General features: G+C 39.7%; 1 protein-coding gene across 1 annotated transcript in view; it reads left to right on the plus strand.

Moving 5' to 3' along the window:
• The first annotated feature begins 611 nt into the window (after positions 1-611).
• Positions 612-12,021, plus strand: part of LOC116488959 (sodium/bile acid cotransporter 7) — a 48,824-nt gene continuing 37,414 nt past the window's right edge. Inside the window, exon 1 of the mRNA XM_032186966.1 lies at positions 612-635. The gene's annotated coding sequence lies outside the window, so the exon portion shown is untranslated. The remainder of the gene's footprint in view (positions 636-12,021) is intronic.

A 12,021-nucleotide genomic window follows, 5' to 3' on the forward strand; every position in this document is an offset into this window, starting at 1 on the left:
TGGGGGATGTGGAAAGCTGAGGTGGTCCTGTGTGATTAAATTAGATGAAAGACTTGCCTTCTACCAGTGAGACACGAAGTCTAATCAAGTGAAATGAGTTTTGAGATCTCAGCTCATTTCCTTGGGGAGTATCAGTTTACATTACACAGTCACGACACCTAATTCATCACAGTTGATGTGGCTTTTGCTCAGAAGAAGACTTGGGATTGGGTAGCACGGGACTCAATCACAAGTCTCCCCCTAAGGAGGGGCAGCCTAGTGGAGTTAAGATACAGCACAGTGAGGGGAGAGCTTTAATATGTTTTTTAAAATAATTGATCTGTATTTCCGTCTTTCAGATTAGAAAGGCTTAGGCCCAAAATGGGAAAAGCTAGAGGTAAAAAAAAAAACAAAACACAAAACTTTGTACTGAGTATAGTTTATAAAATGATCGACGTACAAGTGCTAAGGAATGTACACTGAAGAGTGAAGTTGAACTTTTTTTCACTTAATTTCCATGATGTTGAATGGCGTTTGTGTATTTCCATGCATCGTGGTAAAATGAAGAAAAGAGTATTCTGCTTCCCTGACTAATGGACAATTTCTTTTATTTCTTCCAGGGCATTGTTGTAACTCCACTTCTGCTTCTGCTTTTTGTAAGTATTTTGATCTTAAGATGTCTTTTTACTGAGTAATTCTGCATCTATTAAACAGCATATTTAAGACAGAGATTTGGGTGGTATAGCCATGCTTAAGTAACAGGAGATTTTTCTGGTTGATATTTGAAATAAACTGCCTTCCAGAAGGGACATAAAAGTGTGTCACAATGAAAGCAAACAGTAAGTGCACTTTATTGTAAGAAGACCAAAACCTGTTGCTGTTGCAGCACCACAAAACCCTATGCTGCTGGGCTGGGTCAAATGCAAAGGCTTGCCACATAAGGTGATCACCCAGTTAGGTGATCTCTTGAAGAGCTCTCACATGCAGGAGTTGGACAAGATTATACGGTCTGGAATGGGTGACAGGCCAGTTGGAGAGAGTGCTGCTGAGATCAACAAAGCTGCACTCTTGGGCAACTAAGCTCATGGGTATTTCTGTGGTAATGGTCAGTGATGTCGGAAGCAGAAAGACAAATGACTGGAGCCCCTGTTTATCACTAAGGTGATGCTGCTTCATTCCTGTTAGTTCGGGACTTTCTCAGTTGTTATGCTCAGTCAGGATCCTCACAGTCTGGGGTAGAAGGGCAAAGACCTAGTTTTATCTTCAGGATGTTAGTAGATATTAGTGAATATACAATGAAGGGACGTTAACAGACAGGTGATGGCTCTTCAGTAAGTCCTGCGTCAGCAAGTCATGATGCTTGTGAAGGATTTGCAGGCAAAGTATGGTGCAAGTTACTGGGGATTGTGGCTTCATGAAGAGGAAGGAAGGAGGCTGAAGCACTTCAAGGATTTCAGGAGAGGCGTAACTTGTCTTACTTATTTATGTTACTAATCATATGATGTGTAAGCCAGCACCCTGGAAAGGGAAGCAAGTGTGGAGTTAGTCTGAAGCAATTTGTAAGCAGCAGGTTGTTTGTAGTAGGGATGTTCAAGCAGCAGATGTACTATATACACATATAGCAGTGTATACTGCTAAACTGGGACAAATAGTACTGTGAGAGTAGTTGTAACATCAGCTACTGTTTCAGTAAAGCTGTGTGGGAAGATTTTTATTTTAGAGTATTTTTATTTTACTGTAGCAGATTGTAATTTATATGACACAGCTCTGTTTACACAAGACCTGCTTTGACTACATCATCTATATCAATACACACCAGCAGAGCTTTCCTCATATTCTTGGGACCATGGACTTACTGCAGGTTGAGAAAGACAATTATTCTAAGAAAAATGGATGTTTTGTTGTTCTTTCACCAAATAAATTGATTCCAGATGATCTGTCTCACTGTTTTCCTCTCTTCTTACCTCCCATATGGAACATGTATCTTCCAGGCAAGCACTCATCTGGAGACCTGTGCCTTTGTTTCTAAGCGACTGAAACTTCATCTCTTTTTACTTTATCTCTCTGGCAACTTTCCCCCTGCTATGTCTCACTGAGTTATGGTGCTCTATACAGCCAAACCTAAGAAAGGACTGTTTTTTGTAGAACTTGAAATGTTAAAGAATGATCTGCATACCTTTCAAGCAAGATAAGGATCTTTCTTTCAGTGACTTTATGGACAGAAAACAAAATATTCTGTCCCCTAAACTGCAATTTTCACCATTACTTCTCAGTAGAGATGGTAAAACTTTTTGTGTGCAAGAACCAGAAGGCATAGCATATGCTTCTGTTCTTCGTACAAGCCCTAGAGATGCTTGTATAAGAAGTGTGTAAAATGTGCATTAATTGTTCTGCTGTTTGTAACATGACTTCGAGCTGTTCATTTTGAGGAAGATAAACACGTATTACTTTTTCATCAGAGTAGTAAACAAACTAGTCTGGGGGTGGGGGGAGTTGCCAAAGCTGCAGTCTTTGTCACACAGCCCCAAACTTGAGGACTCCTCTTGGAGTTACGTAAATATTTAAAGCTCCTTGATATCTTTGTTGAGGTCTTGACACACGAAGAACAGTCATTCGGATCAGACTAGCCACACATCTTGCCAAGATGTGGCCCTCTCTGAAGGTTCAGTTTATCCAGTGGCAGGTATTTGGGACAGCAAACTAAATGTATGTGCTCTTCTGTAGTCTTCCTGTACCCTGGCAATGTATGGTTTGGACTGTTGAACACTTTTTTTCTTGTGAACCTCTCTAATTTTTCATTGAATTTCCTTGCTACATCTGACTTCCTCAACATGCAGTGGCAGCAAGGACATAGCTCACATGCTTCTGTTGGCTTGTTTTAAACCTGTTGCTTTATCATTTCATATCGTACTGCATAATTACAGTGGAATGAGAAACTATGACTAGTAATTTTCTGTTTAGCTTTCTGTATCACTCATTAATTTAGTCATGCCAACTTAGTTTTAGAGCTTAATTAATACAGGGTGGGATTTCAAGTTTGAAGATACCGTTTACCTCAACAGTAACTGAGCTGGGCTTCTGAATAGCATTCAGGGAGCTGTGAACTCAATGCCTCCGGTGAATTTTGATTCATGAATTTGGTGCTCACTGGCATTAGTTCTTCCACGGAGTCATGCTAGTATATAGTCTGAATGCTATATTCAATTAGTGATCCTATTTGTAAGGTTCCTTGTATATAGCACATAAAATATCCTTAGTGCTGCCAGAAATAAAATAGATTGTTGTCCATTAGCTTGTTGTTGTTATATAGCTTAACCTGTGGTAGTGCTTATGGTTTAAATTTTGTCCCATGTGCACTGGAGAATATAGTGTTCTGTGCTGCCTTTCCAGTTCCTAATTGCCTGGTAATGTAAATGTAAGTTGTCTAAACAACATTGATAAAGACATGTTGAAGCTTATAATAAATAATGCATTTAATGCAAATAATTTGTCATCTTAAATGAATGGTGTTAAATGTAAGATTGTCAGTTACATTTCTGAAAACTGTATTTCTGTTATGAAACTTTTGGTTATAAAGCTTACTCAAAAAAAAGGTTTCTAAGAGGTTTTTGATTTAATGAAACCTTAAATATTGTGCATGTAATTACCAGCCTGTATCCTTGTGAGAACGCTTAGCTAGACTTTAAAGAATAGCAGCCTTCAGCATGGATACCTCTGATTAACGTTTTACCTAATAAGAAGCTATTGAATCTTGGCTTCCAGATGCATTAATCTGCAATATCATCATCTTCATGTTAACTCTTATTATTAACAGTTAATATGATATATTCCCAGCAATGGTGTTATAAATGGGCAATGTCCCATAAACTATATATAATTGATTAGGGTTCATATATATGGTGAGGAGAAGCATTGAAACAAAGTACTGTAAGATACATCAGTTTCAAGTTAACATAGGTTTATGCTGTTCACATTTCTTTGCAACATTCTGCAATGTTTCATTAATGGTGATTAGGAGTGTGTATACCAAAGCATTCAGAGAAGGATGCTGTCTGTCTTCTTCTTGTCAGGTCAGGTACGTAGCTGAAACCAATTGATCGTGAAGATTTTTAAGGCAGAGAAATAAGTTTTGATTTGTTTGCTCAAAAGTATATTGTAGAGAAAAAAATGCTAGAAATTGTAGCACAGAAGAAATTTTGCTTTTGGAAATAACCTATTTGTAATCATTATTTATTGATATAGTTAAGTAATTCCTGAGGAATTTAGTCACTTGGGCATGAAACAGTACTATTACTTCCCTTTATTTTTGTAATAACATTTCCCCTTTATTTGTAATCTTTCAAAAGAAAGTTTTTGTAAAGAACCTTTACATTTCAGTGGTTTAAATAACTGCCTGTCCTAGCACCTTTTCTGAGCAAATTTTGAGAGCTGAGCAAGGTGGTTACTCAGGGAGGTGACCAAGTATCCAGTGAGCTAGCAAAGGGAGCGGAGGTAAGAGGAACTGACCCAAATCTGACACTCCAGCTTTGACTACTGAACCTTGTATTTCTTAACCTAGTTCTACTGACTTCACGTAAACTCTCCATAAATATACATAAAAGAAGCTCCAGTCCATACTGATGTGTGGCTGAGGCAGAGGCTAACTCCTATCCACCTGCAAGTATTTATGATTTGAATTCATAAGTATGCTGCATTTGGGCATATTGACATTGCTAAAAGACAGTTAAACAAAAGGTATTGTCACGCTGCAGAGATAAGTGCTGTGATCTCTGATAGCCTCAAGTTGTCAGTGCCTTTTTATAACGTCTCATTCGAAAAACAGAACTTCAAGAGTACTGTGCTCTGCAGCAGTTCTATAGTATCACACATGCATGTCTGTGACTGAAAAGCAGAAGTACATGTAAGTATGAATGGAATTTTATTTTCATTTAGAGCTTTTATATGCTTTTGTATTGCCCAGGATGGAGGGCAGCCCGATGCTTCAGCAAGGTCCACGTCCCTTGGATTTGCCCTGGAATCAGAGTGAGCGTAGATACTGTGCTACACTGCAAGAGGAAGCAGTGACCTTTCTCTTCTGAGCATGGCTCTGTGCTTTCCAGCTGCACTGGAATAGGGTTCCCTCTCTGTCCTGAAATTTGGTTGAGCACATGGACTCACAGTCATACCAAGGCACAGAGGCTTATGATTTTGGTGATTGCATTTGTTATCAAAATACAAGAAATCAGTCATCTGCACACTTGTTGTGGCCAAATGTGAAGCTGCAGTTCTTATGGCACAGCATCACAGCTCTGCCATGTTCTTGATTACTGTTGAGGTTCAGTGCCTTGACAGAAATGGTCTCTGCAGTTGTTGGAAGCACGGTCAGTTAGCTGTCAAAGAAAAAGTCAAATTGCATGAAGCTACGCATCATTATTGAAAGCTATCAAAGCAAATGTTAAAGTGTTTTAGATTTGTATGTACAGTCTTCAGAAGTGTGCCTGCAAACCAGTCAACACGGAATGTTAAAAAGTGGAAACAAAATCCTTGTGTATTTTTAAGAATACACTTGGCAAAACCTTCCTGTAAGTGTCACACACTGCTCCCATGTTTGCTATTTACCAAGGGGGGTTACAGTGATGTTTGTGTCACAATGGAGTCTTCCTAAGGCTTTATCAGCTTGCTCCTTTCCTTGATTTATTCAGCGATGTTTTCTTTTCTGGTAACTTCTAAAAGTTTTGGTGTTTAGAGTAGATGTTTTCATGGTGGCATTGTCGTGGTGATGTCATAAGTGACAAAAATTTGGGTGTAGTCAGTGAAGGAAATTCTGTGCAAGTATTGCAGAAGAAACAGAAGGAAGGTGACTGGTGAAGAAAGACATGAATGAAACTAGGTGTTGATTGAAATATTGAAGTTTAAAAATTTTCCCCCTACATTCAAAATCCCTAAATTAAAACATTGTTTTAAAAGTTAATAATTCTCAATTTTTCACCAAGTCTTCTCCAATCCCATGCTAATGTATTCCAGATAAATCTTTTTATTAAAAGGAGCTCTCGTTACTTAAAATAAACAAAAAAAAGTAATGGATTTCTACACACCATGTCTTGTTTTTCCTCCCACACATCTGGTAAATGAAAGTTGATACTAGTCAGATGAATCGTTAAATATGCAAATACTGTAGGAGCTGGAAAGCCTTGGAAGTTGATAAGGAAGTTGATAATGGATTTCACTAGTATGTGACAAAAGACTGATTACAGGAGAAGGGGGGGGCAAGGGAAGAAGCACCACAGTGCATTAGCTGTTAAGAGATCAGCTCGTTCATGTGAAAGATTTAAAGTGCATCATCATTTCTACCTGGTTATTTACCTCACCATTTACTTTCTCTTTAATCACTGAGAAGACAAAATACTCAGATCTGATCCAAACCCATTACAATTAACAAGAAGTTTGAAATGACTATTGTGAAATATTTGCATAGCATTTTAGTACATTTTCAAATGCAGGTTTTATGGCTTTATTATATAAAATTGCATACAGATAACAGCCAGGGAATAATAGGGGGTCCTTCTCTTCCTGATGCATGTACAAATTATCGTATATTTGTGTAGGCAGAAAGCTCTAATATATGTAATATTTCTGTGGAAAACACTTATCTACTTTGTTTTTGCTCTTGGAATTTTACATCTATACAGTGCTAGGGGAGTCTTTTATGCACACATCCTGCTTCTATGCAGCAGACGCTGAACGTACTTCTTGACAGGATGCACAGAAGCAGGACACTGGGAAGAACCAGTCCCAGAACAGCCAGTCCTCCGCTATTTCGTGCTGTGCAATTTATCTCAAAATGGAACATATTTCATTTTAAAAGTTAACATTTTTGCTTTCCCCTCCATCCTTGCAATGCTAGAAACTTGCTGTCTTGTAGATAACTTTCTATCTTGTAGATACTTTCTGATTTCCCCTTGTTAAGTATCTGTGACAGGTCTTTGGTGCATTTGTCCTTGTTGCCAGTGTTACATGCACCTGAACACCATTTCTGTGAGATTTAGCTTCCTGGCTCAGACATAGTGCACATCTTATCCCCTTTCCCAGACTTCATTCAGCTAGGCTGAACGAACCATGCTTTTCTAATCTTTGCTTATAAAACAGAACCCTCATTCTCAGGTTTTCTGCACCTGCTCTAGTTGTAATTCTTTCTTCCATTCAGGTAAAAAGGATTGTGCACAGTAGCAGAGAATTCTTCACAAGGGCTTATCCAGGCCTTGTACAAGCAATTTTGAATAATTTATTTCTTCTGGTACATCGCTGCTGTCTTTTTCATGGATGCATAATATTCAAGGTTCTTAATTATCCTGTGATTTACTAATCTATTTGTTTCCAGTTAGTCACCCCATGTTCATAGCAGAAATTTTGGATGCTAGTCCCAAAGTCGCAGCTCTCTGAGGGTACTAACCATCAAACTCCCGCTTAGGTGCCTTTGGGTTGTACGTTTGGTCTCTTTTCATTACAGGAGCCCTGAAGATCACTGTTCTGTGGTGAAGCAGAATTGTGACTCTGGTATAGTTTCAGAATACCTGTGGTTATGTTTACAGCTCTATAAAAGGCTTTAAAATTGACAAGTATGTTTTGGTTGTCTTGGTATTTAATGTGTCATAGAGGAACCCAGCATGGGCTTAGTGTCGTGGTTTAACTCGGCTGGCAGCTAAACACCACGCAGCCGTTCGCTCACCCTCCCCCCTCCCTCTCTGGGACGGGGGAGAGAAATGGAAAGTGAAGCCCGTGAGTTGAGATAAAGACAGTTTAATAAGACAGGAAAATAATAATAACAATAATAATAATAATGTTACAATGGTGATAATAGGAAAGTAATAATAATATGTACAAGCAAGTGATGCACAATGCAATTGCTCACCACCCGCTGACCAATGCCCAGCTTAACCCCGAGCAGTCCGGCCCCCTCCCCCCGGCTAGCCACCCCTATATATTGTTTAGCATGACGTCAGATGGTATGGAATACCCCTTTGGCTAGTTTGGGTCACCTGTCCTGGGTCTGTCCCCTCCCAGCTCTTACTGCACCCCCAGCCTGCCTGTTGGCAGGACAGAGCAAAAAGCTGAGATGTCCTTGGCTTGGTATAAGCACTGCTCTGCAACAATTAAAACATCGGGGTGTTATCAGCACTCTTCTCATCCTAAGCCAAAACACAGCATTCCACCAGCTACTAGGAAGAAAATTAATTCTGTTCTAACTGAAACCAGGACACTTAGGAATCTGATCACTTCAACAAGAAATACTGCAAAGTCTCCTTGCCCTACAAAGAAAAAAAAAAAAGTATTTTAAAAGTTGTCAGTTTGTCAGCTTTTCTTTTACTACACATCTGACTATGAAACTGACTTTTTTTTGGAAACAGAACTGGAGGATATATGCAGACAGGGTTTTTTATGTTTGTACCAAATGAATTCCCATGGCCACAGAAGTGTATAGAGGTATGGAAATACATGTATACCATGAGACCAGAACATCCTTTTCCTTAGCAGAACTAGAGAACTAATTCTGCATTTAATTTTTAAGAATAGCAATAAAAGATCTGTTTGTTAAAATACAGGGTTGCCAAAGCACTGGACATGATCCGTGTCGTACCTTTAGTCCCTTTCTCTGAGGGAAGAGTCAACTTGTTGGTTTGGATAGGCAGACTTTAAAGCTTTATTTTAAAATTTATTTATATTCTTTTTGGTACCTCCAATTCTGCCAGTGCTAGGAAATTGAAGCTTATTTGCTTTTGAATACCAAACCTTGTTTCTTCTCATGGTATAGAAGCTCCATTCTCAGTGACGTTCCTCCCCTTTCCTTCCTTCTCCTGCTGTCAGCACCTGTTAGAGGCAGACAGTTTCAGTACCAATGACTTGATCAGTCTCTGGGAGCTGGCATCCCTTCCACAGCGCCTCTGCCTCACAGAGCTATCTAAACACTGCTTGTGAAGGGTAAGCAGTGGAGCAGGAGGAACATCCTAGTGACCTGCCAGCGCAGTGTAGACTGTTGTGAAATGTTAGGCAGGAATGACTACTTCATCCCTTTCAACCTCCTTCTGCAATTCCCATGATCAGAATAAATTAAAGACCTAAGGCCAGACAAGCTTGTATTCCCAAGAAGATAAAATGAAGACTTACTGCTTTTTTTTTTTTTTTTTTTTCCTTCCCCTTTGGTAGTTGGTTAATGTAAATAGTTTGGCTTGCTATGTTCTTACTGAAACATCTTCAGACATTTTTCATAGAAATCTACATTGCAGAACAGGGAAGGAGGGTCAGTCTTTAGTTTTTCAATTTTTGTCAGAAGGCTGATTTATACTTTCCTACCAGCGTATTTTTTGCATGCTTGAAGAGATCAAAGGAACTTCTTTTGCTTGTTGTCAGACATCCAAGCTCCATTTCCTGCCTGAAACCTGTAGCCAGGCAATGTAGAAGTTGTAGGTGCCTGTCAGCACCATCCCCATGCAGCAGCACAGCTGCTTTCTACTTCTCAGAGTGGGAAGATCACTGCAGTAACTGACCAAGTACCTGGGTCACTTAGGGTGATGTGTATACTTTTCTGCTGTAACACAGCATACTGCAATGACTGGGTCAAGATAAGGGTTCTGGCAGGAGTCAAAGCAAGGGAGGGTTTAGTTTAGCTGGTCGCTCTTGTTCGCTGTCCTTCATTACTGAAGAGGACCCCATCCACATCTTTTCTAAAAGCACATCACTTTCCACTTCTTTTCTGTAACAGGGGTGTCATTCACAGCAGGGCGTAAAGGGCAGGGTGGTCCAAGCAGGCCTCTGAGGCAGCTGAATCTGGACTGGATGAAAGTAACCAGAAGCAGTGACAAGACAGCATTGAAGAAAAAAATTAGAAAGATAGGTCTCGAAGTACTCTGTCCCAAAGGTGGAAAGGAAAAGCTTAAATTTAACATCTCACATAAGAGAGCAGCCAGTGATCCTCCCTGACAGTTCAGTCCTGTTTTCACCCCTACCTTACTTCCTTGTCTGTTCTTAACAAATGGTGAGGCTGAAGTTGGCTGACAGTGTTTTAGAGTACAAAGACACAATCTGAGGAAACATGTTAATTAGAGGAGAGCACTGGAGGAGTAAGGTCCCAGAGGACAGCTGCCTCTGAAGTGGACTCAATGTGTGCAACACATGTGACACTGGATTATGATTTGGTATGACTGGTGGGAGGTCGGTTTCTTCTGAATCAGTGGCAGTTGTAGACATGGGAACACCCGCTGTGAGACCTGCCCAGTCTGCCAGAAAGATGTGAGTGGAGGGGGCATCTGGCTTGTGCAGGCAGTCAGGCCTGGAAGTGGAATTGTCTCAGTGTTAAGCAAGCAAGGCTTTTGTTTGGTTTTGTTTTTACCACAACCAATTGAGTACATCCTATCAGTTAAGGATAAGCCAAGGTTTTTACCATGAACTCATAAATAAGCCTACTAAATAATCTGATTTTCTGAAAAGTCTGCTGAGAAGAAAAGTCTGAGACTGAATTAGCAAGAATGCTGCAGGTGAGGTTTGAAGTACTGCATGGGGACAGAATTGTCTGAGTTGCTTGGAAAGGTGTCCCTGGAATTCTCTCTTATTACAGCCAGATCCAGCAAATACTTGCAGAAGGCCCAGTCCCTGCTCATGTGAGCTGTCCTTCTGAAATCACTCAGAATAGTTAAGTAAAAAGTGCCTGTTCCTTCCCACAGGAAGGAATACTCAGAATTAATTAATTAATTAATTAATTAAATTATTTATTTATTTATAGTATTCAAACAGTTTTATTCAAACAGGTCGGTCTCATTAATAGACTTTTAACTGAAATGCTGCTATCCAGATTAGAACATGACAATCACTTTACAATATTAAACTTCTCTTTAAAATAAGCATAGACAAGGGCTGGCATGACAGTATGCTGGCATGAAAAATTTTGATCACTGGATAAAATGGTATGTCTTATTTCCATTCGAGATTGCAAGCAGATTTTCTCTATACAGCTGTAAATCATCAGCTTGAATCTGTTGATGTTCCTACAGCCATTCTTAACAGGGCTTGTTTATTCCCTGTGATGAAAGTTTTCTATTTAGTCATGGATGTTGTTATAACAAGGAGGGCAGCCAAATAGAAACAGATATTTTAACACAGTGCTAATTTCAGTGCAACGTGGAAGATCTAGGGTTTTTGTTTGTTTGTTTGTTTGTTTTTGTTTGTTTTGTGTTTTGTTTGTTTCTTGACAGCAAATGCAGTACAGACCTCAGCTTGATCCCACTAAAACCCGAGTAAAGTCATAATTATTCATTCAGACAGAATATTTGAATTTGTAAATGTGTAAAAAGGTTTGATCAACATTACATTGAACTTTGTTTCCTCTGTTCCTAAATGGTCACTGCTCATCCTTATAATGGATGGGACCAGCAGAGCCAAGTTCAAAGTAAGTCTGGAACACAGGCAGCACCTGAGATCCCATGGGACACTTACATTTGTGAGCCTGATGAGTTCTCATACTACAAACACCGAGGCAGTTCTTGGTCAAGTTCTGCATCCGTTATCTGCAGCTCCCTGTGCATGTGCGATTCCTCATGGTTAGCCTCTGGATGTCCAGAGGCTGAGTTAAAAATTCTTTTTCTTCTAGGTGATTGAAAAGTTCCTGCCTTATTTTTTTCTTCAGCTTTTATCTATCTCCTGTGTCTTTCTCTGGGAGTAGATTTAAGATTAAGATGATGCAGGAGTTTTTATAGGCTTGTTGTCTCATGTTCTTACCAAAAAACAAACAGCCCACTGAAGTTATTATCACAATATACAGAAGGGAAGCAGAATTCAGAAATCTGCCTGAGGAATAAATAATGTCAGTGCCGTAGACGGGACAGGGAAGTCTAACACCAGAGCAGTGCAGGAAGGGGACATGGAGCTGAGCAAACATGCTGCTCTTTGCCTGTCTGTTGTGTAGCAGAGTTTTGGGACCCCAGAAAGAAACCAGCTCCACTCTGTTCCAGAAAAATGGAATTCTCAACTACACAACTGAAATGGGATCAAAAATAGTGTGATCGTAGGAGCATC

The sequence above is a fragment of the Aythya fuligula genome, chromosome 4 (assembly GCF_009819795.1).
Source record: "Aythya fuligula isolate bAytFul2 chromosome 4, bAytFul2.pri, whole genome shotgun sequence".
Taxonomy (NCBI): domain Eukaryota; kingdom Metazoa; phylum Chordata; class Aves; order Anseriformes; family Anatidae; genus Aythya; species Aythya fuligula.